The sequence below is a fragment of the Pangasianodon hypophthalmus genome, chromosome 15 (assembly GCF_027358585.1).
Source record: "Pangasianodon hypophthalmus isolate fPanHyp1 chromosome 15, fPanHyp1.pri, whole genome shotgun sequence".
Taxonomy (NCBI): Eukaryota; Metazoa; Chordata; class Actinopteri; order Siluriformes; family Pangasiidae; genus Pangasianodon; species Pangasianodon hypophthalmus.
The window spans coordinates 15,288,292-15,314,944 of NC_069724.1; the positions used below are offsets into that span (position 1 = coordinate 15,288,292).

General features: G+C 38.1%; 1 protein-coding gene across 22 annotated transcripts in view; it reads right to left on the reverse strand.

Annotated features, from left to right (window-relative positions):
- The window catches only part of irf1b (interferon regulatory factor 1b), a 37,720-nt gene that overhangs the window by 2,562 nt on the left and 8,505 nt on the right, over positions 1–26,653 (reverse strand). For 3 of the 22 annotated variants that reach the window (XR_008303777.1, XR_008303765.1, XR_008303772.1), the window contains 3 exons: positions 3,841–19,136; positions 3,191–3,475; positions 311–2,309 (listed from right to left, as the gene is read on the reverse strand). The gene's annotated coding sequence lies outside the window, so the exon portion shown is untranslated. Of the gene's footprint in view, positions 1–310; positions 2,310–3,190; positions 3,476–3,840; positions 19,137–19,555; positions 19,649–26,653 lie in introns of those variants that run through there. The other 19 variants (XM_053240022.1, XM_026929020.3, XR_008303784.1 and 16 more) reach the window with 18 other exon arrangements.

Sequence of the window (26,653 nt, forward strand, 5' to 3'; positions counted from 1 at the left end):
GTAATAAAATAAATACAATAAGGATACAAAAAAACAAATTACAATATATAATACACATAAGGGGGAAAGGAAAATATAGCGCGTATAACAGCACAAATGTAAATATTAGCAAAGTATGTGCCTAAATGTAACCGCCCTGTCATGATAAAACGTCATGATGCACATTTTAAATTACAAAAACCATGCCTAACGGTGACAAAAAATGAGGTACATCAAAAAGATATACAACCAGAAGTATGAATCTTTCCTGTGAGATTCAAGTTACACAAATACACGCACATAGAAGGATTATGAAAGCAGGAGTACTTACTGAGTATCCGGAATGATTAATGAAATGAAGGAAAGACGATAGGTAGGAAAGTTATTCCACTTGGTCTAGTGCACGCTGCTCTCCGTAACGGTTGTAAACTATGTTTGTGTCTAAGGAGCGTGCGTCTTTATAGTTATAGGCGTTGGGGCTTTCCCAACTCAAGACAACCCAGCTTTCGGCGCACGCGCAGTGTGACCGAAATACAGGCGCGCTCAAAGTTAAGTGGGGTGATTTCCGAGAAATCACGCCGTTGTGAGCTATGCATGCTACGTGAGATTGTAAGGACAGTGTTGTGGTTTCGGCATACGCAGATATGCACACTATTCCAACAGCAACAAGAGGCTTGCGTTTTTGTGTGATTGTTAAATACGAATGGATTTATCACTCACAATTTTTGGACTCTGGTCCAAAAATAAAGCCGGATGAGAGATTTATTGTAATTCCTTACAATCCTAAATAAATAAACAATAAAATAAAAAATAAGATGAATGAAAAGCCACATTAAACAAAACAATACAACACGCCTTAAGCTTTCAAACACTATTTAAATTTTAAAATATTCAAAGAATACTGAAAATTCTCAAATGCGCCACGTTCCTCATTAATCACGTAAAATCTATGAACAGTTTTATGCTAACGTTGATATCAGCATGGTGCACCAGACAGTGACCCTAAATGAATTCATTACAGCGTCAAAAGGATCCCAGAGAGCTGGGTCTGAGTAAGAAACCATAGTCTTTCCGGGAAATGGCATGTAATTTAGTAGAGCCGTAGAGGGCGCTCTTGAGTCGGTTTAATTTGAGAGCTTTTCTGTAAATTTGACCGTGTAAGTAATTACCCAGCCAGCATGTCCATGTAGGGCCCACATGGGTCCCAAATGGGCTTAAAACTCGGGCCCATGGGGGGCAGCCAAGCTGGGCCCCAACATCTTTTGTCTGCAGTTTCCATGGTGGCCCCATATGGGCTAATGATGGGGCCCAGATAGGCCACATGTAGGGCCTATGTATTATGGAACAGCAACAAGGGTACATAGAGGGTCCTGCATAGGCTGTATGCGGGCACTGTCTGGGTCTTGTATGGGCTGCATGGGCTACTTTATTTTACAGTACGTGCTTTTAACTAGGAAAACATCACATAGAATGAAGGATCCATAATACAGTTAATTTTTTTTTTATTTACAAATGAACAACAAAGAACAAGCAGATCAACAACAATGATAAAATGTCTATATACCAACAGTATACAACAGAAGTGAGTACATCCCTGTGCAATATCCCTTAAATGTTAAATGATTCAAAATTCTATCAACTTACAGTAATTGCATTACTTCTAAGTTGAACAGTAGGGTATTTGCTCTTATGTAAAATTAAAAAAAACTAACAGTTTAGATTTGCTATATTAAAAATACAGGCCCCACAGTAGGAATTCAATGCAACAAAAGTCTGTATTTTTCATTACTGAGATTCAAATAAATACTTTTTAAATACTTTTTATTTTTAAATACTTCATATGTCCACCTTTATTTTTGATGACAGACTCAATCCTCCTCTGCATGGAGGATACATGTGTTTCACAATGTCTGGAGAGATGTTCTGCCATTCCTCAGAGAAAATTTTTTCAGCTGCTCTTTGCTGGAAGGGTTGTGCTGCTCTACCTTTCTCACTAAAAAAAAACCCAAAGGTGTTCTATTGGATTAAAGTCAGGCAACATACTTGGCGAGGTCATAGTTTTCACTTTTTTCTTCATTAGAAACTGTGATTTTGGCACTGTGCTTTGGATTGTTATCTTGCTGGAATATTACTCTTTTGCCAAGCTTCTGGAGACTGGGAGTCATCTTGTAAGCCAGCATTTTGGTATATCCACAAATTTCATCTCCCCAACACCTTTTGTACGAATGCAGCCCCATATCATCACATTCCCACCTCCATGCTTCACTGTTGGGACTATGCATTCACTGTCGTAGTCCTGGCCAAGTTCATACCAAACATGCTGTTATATACTGTATACACACATGCAAACAGACACAAAGTAACTGTTTAATAATCTTAAATATAACAGTGTTATTCAATCATTTTAACACTTACAGCTTAAAAAAATTAAAGTATTCTTAAGACTCTCTTTTCATAAATCTAACCAAGATTTAAGATAATAATAATAATAATACTAATAAAAAAAAAAAAATTGGGTCTTTTTTTTTACTTTTTTACTTACTTACATCTTAATGCCCCATATTTAAGCCATATTTAATGATTAATCACTACAATTAACAGAGAGACGTACCATTATAGATCATGGTTAAAGCATTTGTTATTTCATCATTTTGAAAATAACAATCTATCTAAACCTATGCTTAGAAGTTTTTTCTCATGGGACAGCAGTAGAATCTTGAATCAAGACAAATTTACATTGCTCATGGTTGCAGTTCAGTGGTCCACTGGTAAAAATGTAGTCATTTTAACAGGGGCGGATTTAGTGATTTGGGGGCCCTCATTTCAGTGTTTTAACATCAATATTTAAAATTTCAGCATGTTATTTAACATTATTATTTAAAAATATATATGATTTGCATTTTTAGGGGGCCCATGGCTTCTGGGGGCCCAAGGCAGTTGCCTACCTTTGCCTAGTGCTAAGTCTGCCCCTGCATTTTTAGTCTTTTTCCAGAGCCTTTTTTGCCAGCACAACTACAAAGTTAGCATTTTCAGTTAGTAATATCTTTCACACTGTTCATTGTGTGAAACACATGCAGTGTGCTGTTACCACCTCCTGTGAATTTGAATTTTAGGAGGCAAAAAAAAAAAAAAACACTAAATAGCAACAAGGCTGAACATGAACTGCAGCAATTACGAACCTGTAAAAAGAGTACAAAAAAAAAAAACCCACCTGACACACACTGGCCTGCAATTTCAGTCCAGTCAGTGTACTGGATTTAGGTTCAGATCATGTCACTTTGTGAAGCATAGTTGGTCTGCAATCACACAAATTGGCACATCACAAGACCTGCATTTGAAAATGGCCTTGCTGTTCTTCTTCTTTGCCAAGCAGTGTACACAGTATCTTCTCCCCTGGTACACAGTGAAGCCACATGTATGGCCATTCAAACAACTTGAAGCTGCACTTTGCTTATCCTTCGTGTATTGCTTCATCCCTCTGGAGTGCTGGCAGCGTCTTAAATCCAATAAGAAAACAAGAAAAATTGTGAGCTAAATAACAAAAAACATGAAATAAAGCCAAGATAACTACTACAGTACCAGACATATAGGGACATTTCACCAAAGCCATGACCATAAGTTTACACAAACACATTTCATGCAAAACGCAATAAAACGGTGCATAACTGTTTTATTATGTATAAAGAAACTGCAATTAGACTGAGCTGAATAAAGCAATTTTCCTAGACTGTATTCTATACATAGCATCAGACAAACACAATTTCGTTCTAGTTCATTACTAGTTTAGTAGCCTACAGGTACACACATTTTTGCAAGAGAGAACACTGACCAATGCATAAGATTTACTAAAGATTTACATACACATCGAAGAGGACATCCAGTGCTGAAAAAAGCACCTCTGCTGTGTAAAACACTCCCAGTATATATACAGTATATCAACATGCCATCTTACAAGCTTCTTCTAGCCCGAACTAATCAAGACAATCAATAATATTTAATACACTGGGGACATCTAGTGGACTTAAACAGCACTGCAGTCTCTGCCCTCTGTGTTTGGAAGAATTTCACGAACTTTCTCTGCCAGCTTGCCTAGTCAGTACTACGGTGGCCCCAAAGTGCAAAACACTTTACCAAACCAAAAATGCAACAGCTAAACCAGAAACACAACACCATGAACTCAAAACGGACAGGGTAGGTCCTTATTGAACATCACGTGCTCGTTTCTGATTGGACATGGGGTATGACTATCAAAGTGAAACGGAACTACACTTTTCAGTATGCTGTTATCTTAGCCCAGCAAAAACGACTGAATGAAATGAACTTATTTTCTTCTGTTTCACAAATTGAAATGTTTTGCCCTTACTGTGGAAAAAGCTTTGAAGCCGTTCCAAGATTCACTGCGGTTAAGTGAGCTGCTCTTCCTGAAACCACGGTTAATTTAGCCGCACGTAAAATTTTAGGGGCGCGGCTTTAGGGGCGGACACTTATCGGTAATAGCGCCGAATTCGGAAAACGAGCGTCCGCCTGCTTGTACAAAACCATAGCAACTTAACTTTCTACAAAACGACCATTTTAAATAAATCAGTAACAAAAACAAACAACAGTTCACAATATCTATGAGTATACAGGCTAAAAGTTTACATTTAAAAATGGGCAATTCGATTAGTTTCAAGAGACGCCATAAAGCATTCAGCCAAATAAAATTAAAATTAAAATAATACCTTTTAATAACCTTTATTATTATTATTATTATTATTATTATTATTATTATTATTATTATAAATCAAAGCATTAGATCTATCAATATAATTGTGCCAGGAAGCTATTTTAATTTATTATAAAAGGGACATTTCGAATTGGCGGAAGATCAAACCCACTTACATCAGTTCACGGTGACCTACACTATGCTCACAATAAAGATCAATTAATTCTACTGTAGAATTCTAAAGTAATTGCTCTTCAAAGTCACAAGATCTGTCAGGTTTATAATGGATTAAAATAGCCAAATCATTTTTAGTGTTCAAAACACATCTGTTGCTGCAAGATATAATATTACAAGGATGTGCATATTATAACCCTTCCTTGGCCTGCTGCCATCATGAAACACACAAATACGTAAAACAAATGCTCATGGTACATTGCACTTCTGCAGAAATCAGGGATGAGCAAGTTTACAAGTTTGTGATAAAACATCCAATACATCCACGTAATGTCTATAGAAATAGGGGCAAATGGATGCACGGTGTGCTTTGTTATCCTCTTTGATAGTTGTAAGAAAAAACAAATAATCCAGATTCACTAAAATATTAAACACATCTGCACCACAACTAAATGTTTATCCAAATAAAAAGGAATTTTGATGGCTTTAAACAAATGAATGAATTTTTTTTTTAAAGATAAACAAAGATAAACTCCAATAGTTTAGTGCCCCTAAGTCAGAATAATGAAATTTCCTACCATACTTTTCACTTTTTCCCCTTATGTGCCTGATTCAGTCTAAAGATCAGAGGTGAGGTCTCCCTTCAGTAGTTTCAGACAGGATCAGGTAAAGAAGGGGAAAAAGTGAAAAGTATGGTAGGAGATTTCATTATTCTGACTTAGGGGTACTGACAAACAGATTTACCAAAGGACCAATTGTATCAGTCATTAATAAACTATTGCAGTGTATCTTATCTTTAAAAAAAAATCAAAAACAAAAAAAAAAAAACATTCATTTGTTTAAAACCATCAAAATTTCCTTTTATTTGGATAAACATTTAGTTGATTATCTCTTTACAGTGGCACCTGTCAAGGGGTGGGATATATTAGGCAGCCAGTGAACATTCAGCTCTCAAAGCTGATGTGTTGGAAGCCAGAAAAATGGGCAAGCGTAAGGATCTGCGTGACTTTGACAAGGACCAAATTGTGACAGCTAGGCAACTGGGTCAGAGCATCTCTAAAACGGCAGGTCTTATGGGGTGTTCCTGGTATGCATTGGGTAGTACTTACCAAAAGTGGTTCAAGGAAGAACAGGGTCATGGGCACCCAAGGCTCATTGATGGGGTGCATGGGGAGCGAAGGCTAGCCTGTTTGGTCCATTCCCACAGAAGAGCTACTGTTGCACAAATTGCTGAAGTTAATGCTGGCTATGATAGAAAGGTGTCAGAACACACAGTGCATCACAGCTTGCTGCTTATGGAGCTGCATTATAATAATTGATATAGTCTCACTGATCTCGGCCTCTGGGGGGATCTGTTCATGTTTGCATATAAAAACAAGCATATCTTTTGTAAAATATGGGACAGTGAAACTTCGTTTTATAACTTTACAATACATAGTCAGTAGGACACTCTCTTGCAACCCCTCAAATTTCATAACAATTGGCCCACAGGGGGTGCTATAACAAACAGTTGCATATATCTCATCAGCTGTTTTGCGTATAGAAATGAAATTTGCTCTGCTTTTTCTTGGTCAAAATTGAAAACTTTATTTCAAGTTATTTTTTGACCATAACGTGCGTGTGTGTGTGTGTGTGTGTGTGTGTGCGCGCGTGTGAGAGAGAGAGAGAGAGAGAGAGAGAGAGAGAGAGAGAGCGATGGGAGTCTATGGATGTAGCACAGAATTTGAATTTAAGACCCCTGGATTATGTGGATCCTAATCTAGATAATCTATCTAAAAATCTGTGTTTTTTGTATGTGAAGCTATCTAAAATTATGTGCATGCATAGAGTGAGTTTTAGGGACATTTTTACCTGAATCGATTAAACACCAACAACCCAATCAATTAATCACCAACCAAAATCAAATTGGATGATTCTAGGAAAAAGAAGGGCAAATAGTGCCTAGTCTGTGTGAGTCCAGTGAGTGTATTTAACCATACCAGTGTTTTAACGAGTTTTAAATTATTTCCCATTTCCTGAAATGTGTTTAATAGTGTGATTATTAAACGGACAGGCATGGAAAACTGCATCAATTTTTTTCAAAATCCCAATCAGCATGTGTGTCCTGTGCATGTGTTTGAGTCATGATGCACTCCTACAATACAATGGTCATTTTTTTTTTTTTAATTGAATGTACAAAAAAGTAAAAAAAACAGGATAACAGCTCAAAACAAAATTTGACAACAACAGTGGAAATATAAACAATACATAAAGAACCAGGTAAACAAACAAAAACTAAACAGCCATGGATAGTCTTGTACCACCTCTCCTGAAAATGAAGGACCCTGCAGACCAGTGTTTGAACTGGGATGTATTTGGGGTTAGGCTGGTTTGGCTTATTTTCAATGAGCTCCTGAAAATCTCCACTTATACACTGTTCTTCCTCACTCTCACTGCTCCTCTCCCTGTTGCTCACTACAGATGTACCGGTTTCCTTAGAGATAGACCACATTATACAATTAGTCCCACCCCTCATTTTAAATAGATTACATACATTTTATCCCTATATTTAAACCATAACTATATACTTAATGAACCTCACCTTTGACCCATTGTTTTCAATGGAGCAAATAATGTTGTTAGTTAAAACTGTGCACTACTCCTAATTGTGCTGCTATGCACATGCTTGACAACAGCGCTAAAGTTTAGAATTCTGACGCATCCCAAATCATGTCAGCGCCAGTGGGCATTAGCTTGCCTTTAACATTTATCACGATGCTAGTAGTCCATTGTATCAAAATAGCATTCAGATTCACCTGTGCCCTTGCTTCGCTTTCTGAGCTACAACAAGGCTGAGCTGCCTCTGTCACCTGTTAAATGAGACACTCCATATATGCAGTCACACAGCTTCACATACAGCCTATCAGGTCACATTCATCATTCACCTGTGACCCTGTCTCTCCATCGCTGTCTGAGCTATTTGTTGGTTCGGTCACCTGACAAAATGGGATAGCCTATGCATGTCAATTAGAATCGTGCAGATGATCAGCCTGTTATACTATATGGTGTGCAGCAAAACCCAACGATGTCATTAACGTTATTAAGTTGAACAAATTTCATTAGCGGACTTGACTATAAGTGACTTACAGGTTTCTTTACAAAATAGCTCCTTATATCGACCTTCTTTCTTTTGGCTGCCATCTCTTCGATATCTAGGCTACTGTCTCGTCGCGCTGCCAACCAAACGTATTGTCACGTGACAGCAAGGTAAGGCACAGCCAATCACATTGCATGTTTTCCTGATAACCCAAACAGAATCAAAATATCAAGGACTTTTGCAACGATAGGAAGATATCTATTGCTAGGACGCCAGAAAGGAACCGAATTTAACCCTTCCTGTTGCACCCAATGAGAATCTGTTTTTTGGAGGGTATAAAATTATTGGTGGGGACAATTTAGTAATCGCTGAACATTGGTGGGGACGCGTCCCTTGCGTCCATGCTAAAACTACGCCCTTGAAAATGCAATAGCTCCACTGGGGATAGCATCACTATGGCAAAGTCTCATGGGGTGACAGGAATACAGTAATTAGTTAGGAATTCAGAATAAGAAAACAAATAACCATTTGAGTTTATGAGCTGAGAAACCAAAAGAATATTATTGTTAAACCAATCTGGAAAAAAAAGAGATTTATTTTTGTATCGAATATCTTGGTTATTCCAAATGTACCTGTGGGGACTAAAATTGTGTTTGTAAATTAAGTGCCAGGCCAAAAGCACCTGGAAATTTGATAATCTGACGGGCAATTTAGAGATATTCTATCAACCTTTACACAAACTGATTTATCAGCATACAAAGAGCTGGATAGATTAATCTGGAAATACCCTCTGCTTTGGCGAGGAGAGCCCTACCTCGTAAAGACAAGTCTCTTTGGAGCCAGGAGTTTAACTTTTTCTTAGCTTTAGTAATTACTGGATCAAAGTTGAATCTTCCTCTAGCATTATCATCTTTACAAATAATTACACCTAAATAGTTTACTTGAGATTTAACAGGAATATTGCGCAAGAAAGGGGCAGAACAAGATTTTATTGGCAGAAGTTCACATTTATCTAAATTCAAACGTATAACAGAAGCTTTAGAAAAGATATTAATAAGAGCAATAGGAATCTGTAAATCACTTTTTAAGAAGAGTGTGGTGTCATCAGCTAATTGGCTTATAAGAATATGTTTATCATCTATATTAATACCTTGCAATTGACTATTAGACAGAAAAGTAGTAAGTAGATGAGCAGCTATCAAGAACAAATAAGGTGAAACCGGGCAACCCTGGCAAACCCCTCTAAATATATCAAACCTTGGAGAAGTGCCAAATTTAAGATTAATTGAGCAGTTGCCATTATTGTATAAAGTTTGGACAGTTTTGCAAAAGAAATCACCAAAACAAAACTTATAGAGGGATTGTAAAATAAAATCATGTTCAAGTGAATCAAAGGCTTTATAAAAATCTTAAAAAAAAAAAAACCAAACCTTTCTTCACTAATCAAATCATCATAATCTAATAAATCTAAAACAAGGCGTATATTGTTAGCAATATGTCTCTTTGGAATAAAGCCTGATTGGGTTTTATCTATTATTGTACCCAGAACACGTTTAAGTCTTTTAGCCAGTAACAGAGCTAATATGTTATAATCACAATTTAAGAGACAAATTGGACGCCAGTTATCAATCAAAAGAGTATCTTTTCTAGGTTTAGGTATTAAAGTAATTAACCCCTGTGATAAAGTAGGTGGAAGTGATTCAAAAGCAACACTCTCCAAATAAGTCTTAAATAAGAAAGGTGCTAAATCTTGAGCAAAACTTTTGTAAAATTTGGCAGTTAGCCCATCTGTGCCTGGCGACTTATTGCTTTTAAGTGCTTCAATAGACTCAATTATTTCATCAATGGATATATCCCTATCGCAGGTGATCTTATCTTCATTAGATAATGATCTAATATCTTTCAAAGACTGAAAAAAAGACAAAGCTGAATTCTTGCAATAATTAGACTTGTAAAGATTAGAACAGAAATTTGCACAAAATGAGCTGATTACTTTAGAGTCAGAAGTAACGGTACCCTTAATATTTAAAGAATTGATTGCTAAATTTCTAGAAATATCCTTTTCCATTCTAAAGAAGTATGCTGTACTTTGCTCACCTTGCTCTAACCATCTTCTTCTAGAGTGAATAAAAGAGCCCTCTGCCTTATACTTGTAGATTGAATCCAACTGAGTTTGCATATCAGCAAATTCTGTTAGCTCTGAATCTGAACAATCCATCCTGCATTTTACTAAAGAGGGACAATATTTTAGAGACGATAGTCTCCTCTTCATGTCTTTTGAGTTTCATTAGATTACTACCAAAATGTCTAGCACATTTGCTAACTTCGTGTTTAAGAAGCTCCCAGTTAGGGCCATATTTGTCTTCTTTTTGTGCTCTGATCCAGTAATATTCAATCAAAAATAAGATGTTTTTTCTCAGCTGATCATGCTTAAGCAAAGAAGAGTTAAGCTTCCAGTAAGAGGCTCTAGATATTGAAGGAGAGAAAACAGAAGATAGAGGGGACTGAATAAGAATCGCCTTATGGTCAGTCATGGGGGAAGGTAGAATTCTAACAGAAACATTAAAATCTCTGACAGACAAACCAGCAAAACCAGAGAAACCAGCCAATAGTCTATACGAGACTGTCTAGAACAACTTTTGTTACTCCAAGTATAAGATCTAATATTTGGGAATTTCACCCTTCAAATATCGATAATATCAAATTTATCCATAAATCAAGAATATTATCAGGCACAATATTAAAGTCGCCACCAGTGAAAATTAAAGCATTTGGGTATGCATTAAGCCTTAGTATAATTTTTTTCTTCAATTGCTTCAAGCAGTAAGTCATTTTCACAAGAAGTATTATACCCATATATATTAATTAGACATTAATTAGATATTAATCACAGCATTATTTAAACAGATTACCAAAAACAGAAAGTGTCCATTTGGGTCGCTAAAATGGTGCAAAATGTCCCCAGCAAAAAGGTTTTTCGAAATTAAAACTCCAGCTGAATGTTCCGAACCGTGAGCCATCCAAACGTCATTGTTCCACTGATTTTACCAAAAAGCAGTATCACTCGCGACAGAGTGGGACTCTTGAAAAAAACAAAAGTCAGTCTTGAACGAATTAGCATACAGGAATAAGGCTTTCCTTTTGGTATTGTCTCTAAGACCCCTGGCATTGAGAGAAATAACAGAAATAGACGTACAAAAAGAACTCTTAACGAAGAAAAAAGATGAACAGAGCTTTCTGAGTTTGAAAACATGAACACTGCTGCTGATGAAACCAAGTCAAGAATGTTTACAGCCGTTAATAGTGACCTGATTCGTAACGAAAAGGAAACTAGAACTTGAAAAATCTCTCTTGAAATGATAAACAGTTTAAACAGTTTGAACAGACTGGGTTAATTTCACAGGGTTAATTTCAGAGCCTTCGATGAACGCACGATGACCCACGAAGTGCGCCCTTTTCCCCTCCTTGCGGGCCTTTTGCCGGCCATAGCAGCAGCCTTATTTCCCGGTCAAAAGCAGTAAGATCCTAGGTAAACCTAAGACCATTTGCCCACAAGAACTCTGACGATTTCGCCGCTCTCCACACACCATCTCTCGTCACGCGTGAGCAAAACTGGATGATGATTGCTCGTGGCCTTGCGGTGTTCAAAATTCTCTTCCCAATGCGGTGGACAGTATCAATCTTATCCGGAAGAGTTTTGCCCTCCTGTGGAAAGGTGGCCACACAAATGCGGATGGATTCGGCTCTGATATTTTCTTTTTCAGGTACTCCATGCAAACGCAGGTTCCAGCGGTGAGAGTATTCAAGTCAGCGATTCTTTTTTCGCAGAGCTCCATCTTCTTTTCCTCAGTAACAAGTCTAACTTCGAAGTGGCCGACCCTCTGTTTAATATTATTCAGTTCAGCACAAACAAAGTCCACAGTTTTTTTGAGACCTTCAATTTTAAGAGCGTTGTCCCCCACCATTTTCTCCAGGGCGTCAGAGCAATTATTTATCAGCTGAGAGAGGGTGGAAATCACGGCGTCGTCCTCTGCTTTACGCTTCTTTGAGGGAGGTTTGCCCGGGCTCTCTGGAAGCGAAGTATTTAAGAGGATCTCACTGGGAGATGCATAGCTGTGAAAACTCATGTTATCAAACACACGTGAAACATGCAATATCTCTTTTTCTTTTCTTTTGTCTGCTGCAGGTTTCATCTTTAAAGCATCGAGGGGCACTACATAGTATTTACGGACACAGACCGCGTGTAGCAGGAGTATAAATTATGTAATTTGGCTGTTAAAAGCAAATTTGTCAGCAGAGCAAAGTAAAAACAAACTTAGCAGGACACCATCTTGGACCCACCACACGTTTCTCAAACGTGAGGCTGCATATCTCGGCTGCCACGTCATCAAGCGCTTCACAGCATTTCATTAAACTACCATCACCAAATTTTGATAGTATGTTCATCTAATTTTTTTTTTTAAGTGTTCTGTGTATCTTGGGGAGAATTAGCTACCTCTGGTGTGATCTGCATGTGGTGCTTGGCCCCTGTAGATTGCTGCTTAGGGCTATAATTATTATTATTATTATTATTATTATTATTATTAGTAGTAGTAGTAGTAGTATTCTGATTCTTTGCTAAATCCATGTGTGGTTTAACAATGTCATAATTTGAAACTGAACAACTTGGTAAAGCTCACTGTGGTAGGCTACTTTGAATAATACCAACATTCACAATGTCTCTAGCAAATTTCAAAGTTCACTCATTGTGCATTGGAGAGAACAAGAAAGTTTAGTTAGCTAACCCAGAAGCAAATTATTTCCTGGCCCACTGACGACAATGTACAGGTGACCATGTACACTGGCCAAACTTTTTGACCTTAATGATATACAGACAGGAGTGGCCAAATCAACAATTTGGTACATTCTTAAAAAGAAGACAGAAGACACCTAAAGTGGATGAATGCTAAATTCTTTCTTTGTTGAAGAAAAACCACTTCACGACATCTAGCCAAGTCAAGAACACTCTAGAGGAGGTATGCATATCTTTGTCAAAGTCTACAGTCAAGAGACACCTTCATGAATGTAAATACAGACAGTTTACCTCAAGATGCAAACCACTGGCACTCAACAACAGAAAGGCCAGATTAGACTTTGCTAAAAACCTCTTAAAAAAAAAAAAAGCCTGACCAGTTCTGCTGCAAGATTAACTTGTACCAGAATGATGGGAAGAGAAGATTATGGAGAAGGAAAGGAAGGGATCATGTTCCAAAGCATGCCACATCATCTGTCAAACATGTGGAGGAAGTGTTACAGCATAGGCATGTATGGCTGCCAAAGGAACTGGGCCTTAAACACATGTTTATGATGTGAGTGCTGACAGAAGTAGCAGGTGAATTCTGAAGCATATAGAGCTATACTTTCTGCTCAGATTCAGTCAAATGCTGCAAAACTGACAGGAGAGTGCTTCACAGTACAGACAGATAATGACCCAAAACAAGCAAAGAAATTAAATGTTCTTAAATGCCTGATGACCTAAACCCAACTGAGCATTGTTTTCCCTTACTGAAGACAAAATAGAAGGCAGAAAGACCCACAAACAAGCAGCAACTGAAGGCAGCTGCAGTAAAGGCCTGGCAAAGCATCTCAAGGGAGGAAATTCATCATTTGTTGATGTCCATGGGTTCCAGATTTCAGGCAGTCATTGACTGCAAAGGATTTGCATCCAAGTATTACAAATAATCCTATATATGATTGTTAGTTTGCCAATTACTTTTAAGTCTGTGAAAATGGAGGGACTCTGCAAAGAAATGGCTGTAATTCCTGTTAATGCAATATAGTTGTTAAACCCCTTGAATTAAAACTGAAAATCTACACTTCAATCACATCTTGATTGCTTCATTTCAAATCCATTGTGGTGGTGTACAGAGGCAAAATTATGAAAATTGTCACTGTCCAAATACTTATGGGCCTGACTGTAAATTATTTGGAGACATAACACTAGATTTCTTAGTTTGTTATTAGCTACCATTAGCTAAAGCTATTGAATTCATAAATGATAGTATACTGCAACAATAGCGTATGTTTTCATGAATCAGGCACAGAGTTTGATGCAGATGAATTTTATTACTATTGTAGTGGGAAATTTCACTACAACGTAGGAGTAAGATTATGTTCTGCAATGTATCTTGGACGACTAGGGAAATGACAAGATCTAGGTCTTCAACCCCTAGTACATTTAATTCCTGTACTTATTTATTTAAGTATGTTTTTATCTGCCTTGCTAAGTACACCTTTGTCTTTTGTAGCGGTGACTGATGAGGATTGAGGCTCTGGAATTTAGTAACGTACACGGTAGCTCCCAGAGTAAGAAGTAATATTAACCCTTCTTCCCCTCTATCAGCCCACAAGACAGGAGGAATGCCCCTACTCCAAGATAACAGAAGTTTGGGTTTATTTTTACAGTGTTTGGTAAACACAAAGAAAACACAAGAATAACAGAAAATAAAGAAACACAAAAGTTTTCACTTGTGAATAGGCCAATGGAAATGTACAAAATTTTTACTTAACTCAAAAGTGCATTTAGAGTCTCTTTGTTTACTGCTGTAATCCCCACAACAATCAGAATCAAGGAAACAGTTCCCTCAAAAGGTGATATTCAGTTAAACCTAAAAGTCTTCCTCAGTTCGTAGTAAATTTTTACTACTCTCACTTCGCAGACTTTTTATATGACAATCAACATACCTGAGTAAGAGTCATAACCCAATATTAGACTTTTACCTCACCGCAGAACTGGGCCGGTGTTGGAGCGTCCTTATATGGCAGGGTAATCAGTTAATCCAATGGGAAACCTGTTGATATCAAGTCTTTTCCTTTTAGAAAAAAAACAAGAAAGAACAGTTCAGAGAAAATCAGCAAAATCACTGTCCATGCGAATGCTTCCGGTAGACAGGAAAATCTTTCAACACACCAAAAAAACAGAGGCAGTTTTGTTCAAAAGCAAGCTCTGTTCCCATTTCAGAAAGTCTATTCAAGTGTCCATCAAAAAAAAATATATAAAAAATTTCCAAAGGTTGAGACGAAAACACTGTAGAACATCCAAAAAATTCAACTATGAAATAGAGAAAATAATACTAAGTTCCAGAGCAATGGTTTAACACTCAAAACAGGAAAATTAGTACTGTCAAAAGAGCATCAAAGAGTCTGCAATGCCGTTCGCATCTACACAGCGGCAGTAACGTGTCGAAATGGCATGTGAAGATTTTTCTCGCAACAATAGCAGCAGAGGTCACTCGTTCAGAAATCAGCTTCGTTTTAAGAACAACAAAAATACTGTCTGTGTATTTCTTCCGGATGTCAACTGTAGTTGAACAAAAATGAATAAAATTCACAGTACCTCAGCTTTCTCAGACGGAGACAAACTCTCACGCAAACACCATCTCAGCAAATGCAATGGGCGACGCCCCTCTCGTATCACATAGGCACACAACTCGGCTCCACAGCAATCACACTCCTGTGATAAGACTCGCAACAGCACAAGCTCGGTCCAGCTCCTCGTCAGCTCACCTCGATACTCGCCAAATGCTGTCCACGTAAAAGCAAAAGAATCACGAGAAGTGGGGTTTATTTCTTTTACTCTTTGCCTCTCTGGCACTCTCTGCTCATCGAGCGCTCGCACCTCGAGTTTGTATTTTTTCTATCACCCCCGTTTTTCACTCCCGCCATGCTCACATCACTTCCGGTCTCAGCTTTTTTCCAAAGAAAAAAACCCCTTCAAAATAAAAGTCTTTGAATACCTCCACACTATCCAGAGCAAACAGACCAGAAGGATAAATAAAAAGTACAAAAAAAAATAATAAATAAATATCAGGCAACATATTGGCAACAGAGTAATGTAGGGAAGACAGGAATCAAAAGTATCAAACAAACAGATTGTAATCCAGAAATGCAATCAAACAAACAGGCTTCGAATCATCACTAAACAGACTAGGAGCGATGTTTTAATAAAACTAGAATCTTCTAATGAAACTAGAATAACTAAGAGCAATGTTCTAATGAAAATCTGGGCTATTTCTAAAGAAGAAGCGGTGACTGTGTTCAGGTGTGCAGTGTAATTTTTGGTACTGATAGTGTGGTGGTCTTCGTAGTAGTGTATTGTCACATTCATCATTTTCTATAGATGCAGATTAATGCTTTGCCACCCAAATAGAGTCACTGGGTCTAACCTGGCCACCCTATTGGAAAAGCTTGGCTTACATCCCTGGTCGAGTGATCTGATCACAAGTGGACAGTGAAATGCATAGCCTTTTACACCTGGCATTATCAGTGCACCCCCAGTGAATACTTATGATCAGATTCCTACATCATTTCTGCACGAGGAAGGGCACTGCACACATTTATAACCTTAGCCTTCCACTGCATTTATTTCCAGGCAGAAATGTCCTTTGAATCCCATCTCATGTATCTGTATGCTCTGTTTCAAATGTTTCAATTGGAAACTTGAGTATGAATAATGAATAACAAGATGACAGAAGAAACTAAGAAAAGCACCTGCTATATCCTCATCTTTATCCTTTAGCCAAGCAGTGTAGAACTCACATGGGCTAAATGATGAGGCCCAGATGGACAACATGTTGGGCCTTTGTAGGCAAACCTTTGTTACTCAATTATTTTCAACACCTTTATTCCTCAAATTTTCATAAATCTATCAAAAATGTACCTTTTAAATTTAACAATACTACTACTACTACTACTAACAATAATAATAATAATAATAATAATGAAGCTACAAGAAGCATTTTCGGGGGCCAAGCACCCAGACTTGGTGAACCACACATTCACAGACATGCTACAACTGTTGCCTAAGCAATCACAGAAAAGCAGAGCCATAACTTTAGGCAAAGGGATTCAAGACTGATTTGTAGTGTCACTCATGATGTGTATGTTTTGACCATGGACAGTGGTGGAATTCTCTGACTGTAGGAGGAAAGGTCTAGATGACCAAACGGGCAGCAGCGTGTCATTGCATGCAGCATTGTTTAGACAGGTGTCGAGATGATGTGAGCCAAATGTGGTGAAGATTGGACAAAATTCGAGGAGTAGCAGCAAACATGGCAGTTAGATGTAAGTATTTATGGCATGTTAATAGTTGCTAGTAGGTGGTGCTACCACGAAATTTGTTGCATAGCCTCAGGTCAAGTTTCTGAAGATATCTACCAAGTTTTGTGTCAGTGCGCAAAGTCGTTGCTGAGATACAGCCTCACTTCCTGTTTGGCAGCTTCGCCATCAGATTTGTTGGCCCATTATGGGCAAACCCTTTGGAATATTCAAAATTCTTTTGTTAATTTTTGTCAGGATTACTCTGAAGATGATGCATGCCAAATTTGGTGATGATTAGACAAAATTTGTAAGAGGAGTAATGAAAAAACTTTTTTGGACAAAATCCAAGATGGCGGAAAATCTAATTGGGCGGAAATCGACTTCATAGGGTGCATTGAACTCGCCTCAAACCAGGGAATTCAGGGATTAAATTTTGGACACATAGTTCAAAAGTTATTAGCATAAATGTACTTCCAAATTAGGCCCAAATTTGACCCGATGGTGGCGCTACAGCGTCAGCAACACTTGGCCCAAATTTGCTCAGAATGTTCCGTAGACCCTCCCTAATCAGTGTGCCAAATTTCAAATTTTTTTTACCAGACAGTTCTATAGGTTCCCATAGACTTCCTAGCCAGAAGAAGAAGAAGAAGAAGAAGAAAACATAGAATAACGATAGGGTGCCTATGCACCTTCGGTGGTTGGCCCCCTAATAATAATAATGTAATGTTCACATCAACCATCAGAATAGGGGAAAAAAAAATTATCTCAGTGACTTTGACCATGGCATGATTGTTGGTGCCAAATGGGCTGGTTTGAGTATTTCTATAACTGCTGATCTCCTGGGATTTTCATGCATAACAGTCTCTAGAGTTTACTCAGAATGGTGGAATAAAGAAAAAAAAACATCCAGTGAGCAGCAGTTCTGGAGATGGCAATGCCTTCTTGATGAGCGAGGTCAAAGGAGAACAGCCAGACTGGTTCGAGCTGACAGAAAGGCTACAGTAACTCGGATAACTCAGATGGTATGTACAATTGTGGCAAGCAGAAAAGCATCTTAGAATGCACAACATGTCGAACCTTGAGGCAGATGGGCTACAACAGCAGAAGACCATGTCTGGTTCCACTTCTGTCAGCCAAGAACAGAAAACTGAGGCTGCAGTGGGCACAGGCTCACCAAAACTGGACAGTTGAAGACTGGAAAAATGTAGCCTGGTATGGGTACCCGATGTTTAGATAACAAGGGAAACAGTATGTTGTCAAAATCTAAAAGTAAGTCTTTAAGTCTGAAAGTTACCTGATAGAGTTGGCTGCTAGTAGATGCTGTGTACATGGTTCCCCCTCCTTCTCCAACAGTCTACATGTAATTTTTAGAATTAAGTAATGACATGAAAAGCTGGTCAATATTCTACACAGCTGTACCCAATTGTATGTGAAATTGGAGTTTTCTGTTTGCCTCCATGTCTCATTATTTAAGAGAATGAAGATGCTGCCAGAGATGATAGCAGATACAAGATCTAAACATACTTCAAGCCATACTTCATTCATACCTAAATTGATCAAAACACATCTATTGCTGCAAAAAGATATAAATACTGCAAGGGTGTGAATCTTATGACCCTTCTTCGTCCTGCTGCCATCATATTGGAATGTGGCTTGACACTGTTTCAGACAAACACAGTCATAGACTTGGGATGGAATTAGATATTTAGCAGCTGATTTTTAATACTGGAATGTTTGAATGTTTCTATGCATTTGTTTCTTTGTTCAGAATTATAAATAAGCTAAATAATGATTTGCTCAAAAAGATATGATATCTAAAGAGAAAAATAATGAGCAGAAAGGACATTTTTGCTGCAAGTCATTACCAAAAACAGTTTGTCATCAAAACCTAACTACAGTTTCTAGGCTTTTGTAACCTAAACTCCACAAAACAATCCTGTGTAATTATACTTTCAACAAAGACAAGAAAAACAGATTATTACCTTTTCCAACATTCAAAACAATTTTACAGACCTCGCTTAGGCTTAGGCTCTTTGGAACAGGAGGTGATTGGTGCCTCTGAAGTATTCTTGTCACTTTTCCACTCAGATCCTCAGTGTTTAAAATGAAGATGCGATTCTCAATCTGATAAACACAAATACAAAAAACTGAGCAAATTGGTGCATTGCGCTTCTGAAGAAATCACTTAAGTTTACTGATGGATGAGCAAATGTGATAAAACATCCAATAATTAAACAAATAATGTCTACATAAATAGAAGCAAATGGATGCACATTGTGCACTGTTATCTTTTGATAATGGTGAAAAACAAATAATCCAGATTATTATTAATCAGAATAATAGGCTGTGTAGAACCCTGGCATGTGTGGGTGGGAAGGAGGACTTGGGAGACAGGCGAATTTTTACAAAGCTTCGTGCTTCTTTTATTTTTTCCTGTGAGCGTTTTCTCACTCCCAGACACGCACATGCACAAACACAAAGAGTTCAGCTCAGCTTTCTTTCTCCGGCTCTTAAGCAAACCATACATAAGTAAAGTCCCTCACTGACAGCTTCCGGCTGATGTACAGCACGGAGTGCTCCTCCCCCTCCACCACCTGGGACAAAATGGCCCCCAGCTCACTGTCTGATGCATTAGTCTGCAGAACAAAAGGGAGAAAAAAGTCAGGAGAATGCAACAGCAGGCCCCCATACAAAACTACTTTTACCTGATAAAAAGCCCGTTCTCACGGTTCTGTCCACTGGACTGGATCTGGTGCTTCCTTTTTGGTCTTTGGCAGGCAGAAATCAGTGCTGTCTTATCAATTTGGGGACGCACCTGCCCATGGCCCAAGTGGAAGCCCAGATACCGTACTCCAACCCATCCAGTCACAGACTTCTTTGGATTTGCTGAGAGTCCTGCCCATCTCAAGGATTTCAGATACCACATTAAGTTTTCTAAAGTCCACATGTGCATAGCTTTAAGTTTATCCTGAACCATATTTTTTTTTGTGTTCAGGCAGCTGGTAGCGGCAGCTGTATACCACCAGTATTCTGTAGGGCTGCAACTAACGACTATTTTGATAGTCTACCGACTATTGAAATGATTAATCGACTAATCAGATTATAAATCACATAATTACTCAATGGCTCCTATTTACCTATAAGCTTTTACATTTAGCTTGAGTTTGTTTTAGGCATGAGGTAAGTAACCATTAAGACAATAAAGATGAATACTTTAATCAAAAAGATGTCATTTATTCAACTCAACATCTATTGAATATTGCTGCTCATTAAACTATTTTTAAGACATTTTCCATTTAAAACAAAGGAAGGCAAAGTGCTGATATAAAAAATGTAATTGAAAATCGAGTACCCACTTTTTTTGGTAAAACAAGGACAAGTAGCGGCAATAAAAAACTACAACAAAACAACAAACCAGACTACACAGTTTTCCCATAAAAAATAAATAAGCATCTTTTGCAAATTGCAACTATATAAGACTACATATCCATTACACTTTATTTAAACTTAAAGTGAGCATCTCTACATGGTCTTGTGTGAGGCTTGCTCTCTTCTAAGTGCAAATATTCCCCGCTCATTAACCATCAACCATGGAGAGTGGTCTCATGTCGGTGACCAGCATGTTTAGAATAGACTCCGTGAGGGCAGTCGCTTGCTGCGGTGTACAGGTTTGTTTCTTTTGAAGAAAACCATCTAAGGTAGCTTTAATTTTCTTTGGACTGCATAAATATAAATAATAATAAAAAAAAAAACGTCAGACAAATGGGTGGCATTACTCTTTTAAACTCAAATATGCCACTGAAAGTAGACATTCAAACCACATTTTTGCTAGTGATTCTAGTATCTTGTGTGCTAACTATGCCTATACATAGCTAGCAAGTTAACTAGCTTACTATCTTACCAAGGCAAGTCTGACTCCGCATCCAGTCCAACATACCTTCTTTTCAAATGCTCAAGCATGACGGACGTGCTCCCGTGCCAAGCAAGGTCCGCCTTACAGATGTTACATGTTGTCCTTTTATTTCCCATATCTAGGGAGAAATGCTCCCAGACTTTTGATGTTTTCAGACATGCCATCGCCATTTTTAAATAAATGTTTTGTTGTCACTTCCTGTTCGCAACTACTTTACGTAACCAACTAATAATCAACAACTAAATTCACTGGCAACTAATTTTGTCATCGAATTTTGTTGACTATGTCGATTATTCGTTGCACCCCTAGTATTCAGAAAACTATTACAAAAACACTTAGGTCAAAGAATTAAAAAAAGAACAACTTTAATCAGCCTCCAACAATAAAACCAACTTCTGGATTGGACGTTCCATTATGGATGGCTTACTGAGACTTTCTTTCCACGATTTTTCTCGCCAAGGTGAATTCTAACTCTCTTCATGAGTCCATCTGAATCAATCATCATTTCTACAATCCTGCCTAAAGGCCATTTGTGAATAGGAAGATCATTGTCCTTGATTATCACTATATCCCCTATTGACCAGTTTCTCCTAGGGGTATGCCAGCGTTGTCTAAAAGCAATGATGTCAAGACATTACAAAATTGTTCGGCAAAGTATTGGACATGACACCACCTTTTTCTGGAATATATGTCATCTTTGGTGGACTTGTCTGGAGGAGGTAGAGCAATGGTGGATTTCATAGTGAGAAAATGATTTGGAGTTATAGGTCCAAGATTGTTTGGGTTGCTTAGATTGTCAACAGTGAGTGGACTACTGTTTACAATTGACATTGCTTCATAAAAAATGCTCTTAGAGATGAATCATCGATCCATTCAGAAGCAACTGAAAGTGTGGACTGGAGAACACTTCTCACCACCCTTATCTGATGCTCCCATACACCTCCTGTATGACTGGAACATGGCACATTCATTACAAAATCACACTGATTCTCAGCTAGAAAGTTATTCAACTGATCTGTATCAAGTTCTTTAAAGGTGTCAGCCAGCTCATTCTTAGCACCTACAAAGTTGCTCCCTTGATCAGATTTGATCTGTCAGAGTGCCCCAGGTATGGCAATAAAAAAAGCACAAGCCATTAATAAAGGAATCTGTTGACATAGCATTAAGCATCTCAATGTGGATAGCACGGGAACAGAGACAAGTAAAGAATAATCCATATCTTTTGTGCACCTTTTGTCCTTGTTTAACAAAGGACGGACCAAAACAATCTATACCACAATAAGTGAAACGTGGTGAAGGGTTCACTCTCTCTAAGGCCAAGTCAGCCATCTTTTGCTCTTCCGTCAGTCTCCTATGCTTTCTACAAGTAAAATAGTTGTGCACAAATGATGCTACAGCACAGTTAATGCCTGGGATCCAGTAACCCTTTGAATGAATTCCTCATCAGATACTTGTGATACCGCTAACTGCTTGAGACCAAAACGAAAACTTTGACAGATGCTCTAAAGTAATTCCTTGTTCCGTTGCTCTTGTGTTAAGTGTTTGAGAACTGCTGTCTTCTGAGTTACCAAGTTGCAGTTTCTCTCCCTATTCTCTCTCTATGCATCTCCCTATTCCACAAAAACTTTGGCCCTGTAAACCAGTCAGAGGAAATCAATTCATCAACAGTAAGACCTCTCAAGACATGATCTGCAGGATTATCCTCTGTTGAAACATACCTCCATTGCTGTAGGGTTGTGCTTAGATGAATCCTTTGTACCCTGTTAGCAACAAATGTGTGAAATCGAAAGGCCTCATTATTTATATATCCCAGAACAACTCTGGAATCAGTCCAGAAGAACTCTGTAATGTCAGTATATCTAAGCACTTTGAGAATTTTAATGACATTCACTGAAACTACTGCAGGGGTCAGCTCCAACTTCAGTTGGCGCTGACAGTCAGTAACCTTCGTAGGGGACACGCGGTATTTTCCCGTGACAAGAGCAATGTGAAAGTCTTCCCTTTCATTTTTTAATCTCAGATATGAACACTGTCCATATCCACTAGTTCTGGCATCCAAAAAATTATGCAGCTCTACTTCCTTCACCTTTCCAAACTCAGGAGGAGCGTATGCGCGGGGATTGCTCAATTTCTTCAAATTAGCCAAATCACTTTTCCAGCACTCCCATCTTGGTTGCAACTCATTATTCAATGAGTCATCCCAACCTATGCCTTGTCTACATATTTCCAGGAGTGTTTTTTCCATGAAATGTAAATAGAGCTATGAATTTCAGTGGGTCATACAATGATGCAATTGTTGATAAAATTCCATGTCGAGTTGTTGGCTGCTCCTTGAGACAGCTATCAAACTTAAAGCAATCAAGTTATATATTCCACTGAATTCCCAGTGTTCGCACTATCAAAAGATCGTCGAATGAAAAGTTACGTTCCTTTACATCATTTGCTCGTTCTGATGGCGGAATACTTTCTAGGACAGCTTTAGCTACAAATTTGTGAAGTCTAAGGCCACCAATGGCACAAAGTTCTCAGGCTTCTCGAGCAAGTTGAATTGCATCCTCTGTTGTTTGTACACTTGTAACCCCATCATCTACATAGAAATCATTCATTACAAACTGAAAGCCCAAGGAATACTGAGGGGAGAGGCAACAGCATCCACACATCCCATTTCACCACAACACTCTATGCCTGTGAACCATCCAGACCTACTCTTTACCTAGAAAAAACTATGGCCTGACTAAACAAATATGTTTTCAGCCTAGCCTTAAACACTGAGACTGTGTCTGAGCCCCCAACATTCACTGGAAGGCTGTTCCATAACTGTGGAGCTTTGTAAGAGAAAGCTCTCCCCCCTGCTGCAGCCTTCATTATTCAAGGTACCAAAAAATAGTCTGCACCTTTTGATCAAAGTAGGCGTGGCGAATCATAAAAGACCAAAAGTTCACTCAGGTACTGTGGCGCAAGACCATTCAGTACATTATAGGTCAATAGTAGTATTTTGTCATCAGTACGAAATTTGATTGGGAGCCAATGCAGTGTGGAAAAGATAGGGGTGATATGGTCATATCTTCTGGTTCTCGCTGCTGCATTCTGGACTAACTGGAGCTTGTTTATGCATCTACTGGAACATCCAGACAGCAAGGCATTACAATAATCCAATCTAGAGGTAACAAAAGCATGAACTAATTTTTCTGCATCATGTAGTGACAATATACTCCTTATCTTAGCAATATTTCTGAGATGAAAGAAAGCTATCCTAGTAATATTATCTACATGAGCTTCAAATGAAAGACTGGAGTCAATAATCACACCAAGATCTTTTATTGCTGCACATGATGAAACAGAAAGGCCATCCAGAGTTGTTATGTAATCAGAAAGCTTACTTTTAGCTGCATGTGGTCCTAGTACAAGTACTTCTGTCTTGTCAGAATTAAGAAAGGGAAAGTTAATAAGTATCCAGTTTCTAATGTCTTTTACACATTCCTCAACTTCATTAAGCTGGTGTCTATTATCTGGCTTTGCTGAAACATACAACTGTGTGTCATCAGCATAACAGTGAAAGGTAATACCATGTATATATAGCATATATAACGAAAAGAGCAGTGGGCCTAAAACAGAGCCCTGCGGAACACCAAACTTTACCTTAGTATGCGTAGAGAAGTCACCATTTACGTCTACGAACTGATAACAATGAGTGAAGTAAGACCTGAGCCAGGAGAGGGCCATTCCCTTAATGCCTACAACATTTTCTAGTCTATCAAGGAGAATAGCATGGTCAGTGGTACCAAAGCTGCACTAAGGTCAAGCAACACAAGCAAGGAGACACAACCCTGATCAGAGGCTAGTAGTAGGTTACTACTTTAAAAAGTGCTGTCTCTGTGCTACAATGAGCCCTAAATCCTGACTGCTACATTTCATAAATGTTATTCCTATCCACGTATGAGCATAGCTGCTGTGCTACAACCTTTTCTAGGATCTTGGAGATAAAGGGGAGGTTTGATAATGGCCTATAGTTAGACAGCTGACAGGGGTCAAGGTTAGGCTTTTTAATCAGGGGTTTGATAACTGCTGGTTTAAAAGATTTAGGTACATAGCCAGTGCTAAGGGAAGAATTGATTATCATTAGAAGAGGTTTGATTGTTTCTGGAATTATCTGTTTGAAGAAACATGTAGGTAAGGGATCTAGTATACAGGTTAATGATTTTGATGTTGAAATTAGTTCGGTCTCTCTAAGGGGCATAAAACATTCTAATCATTGATCTCAGATCATTATATTATTATCTACAGGGTTAGTTATGAAACTGTCTGGTTTTAAATTAATCGTCTGAATTTTGTGCCTGATATTTTCAATTTCAGCATTGAAAAAATTAATGAAGTCATCACTGCTATATAATGATTGTGTGCATGTTTCTATTGTGGTCTTATTCCTAGTCAATTTTGCTACAGTATTAAATAAGAATCTAAGATTATTTTTGTTATCTTCAATTAGGGTGGAGACATACATTGATGTAGCAGCACTAAGAGCTTTTCTTTAGCTATCCTTCCATGCTATTTGAAATATTACCAATTTAGTTTGACGCCATTTACGTTCTAGTTTTAAGGTGCGTGTGTGATCGTTATACCAAGGTACTAGCTTTTTCTCTCTAATTATTTTTGTATTAAGTGGAGCTACCATATCTAGCGTGTAGTGGAACATTGATTCTAAGCATTCAGTTGCCTGGTCAAGTTCTTCGGGATCGGACGGTCACCCAGTCATGGTTGGTATCTGTGGGAGATTACTGATAAAACTCTGTGAATGTACATTTGATGTTGTAGGGTAGCAAGGTGCATATATTACGATTAAGATACATTTTAAATGAGATGAGATAATGATCTGTGATAGCTTCAGATTGGAAATGTGACTATATTTTCTATATTTAATCTGAATGTTAGTATTAAATCAAGAGTGTGACTACCACCATGAGTGGGTCCTATTACATTCTGATTAACCACTACTGAATCAACCGATGTTCTCAGAGGGTCTTCTGGATTATCAAAATGAATATTAAAGTCTCCAACAATTAATGCTTAATGTCTAAAGAAACAACCAGGTTAGAGATGAAATCCGCAAATTCACAAAGGAATTCGGCCCTGGGGATCTGAAAATAATCATTAGTGGAATCATCTGGGTAAACTTGTTTTTTGTGGCTACGTATGTTATCTTAGTATAAAGAACTTCAAATGCTTTGAATTTATGACTAGGTTTCTGTGTGACATCTAAATTATCATTATAAATAACTGCGACACCTCCTCCTCTGCCAGTTAGATGGGGCTGACGTATGTAATTGTATCAGGGACGACTAGCTTCATTTAATGATGCATACTCATTTGGTTTAATCCACGTTTCTGTTAAACACAGTACATTAAACTTCTGATCAGTAATAGTTTCATTAACAATAAGACCTTCAGATGTAAGAGATCTAATAATCAACAGTCCTAGCTTCAGATCAACGGTGTTGGCTGTGCATTCGGTTTCATTTAATTTTATGTTAATTAGGTTACTAAACCAACTTTCTGGGCATTTCTACAATTTTGTTTATCTTGGGGAACAGACACAGTCTCAAAATGTTGGAACAGTTTAGCCTGCTTGTCTGCTCCCTGGCCTTGGCTCTGGATTGTCACAGGTTAACTAGGCCTGTTCTGAGTCTATGTGCTATGCTACAAGAAATGAGAGCAGGACCTTCCCAAGTGG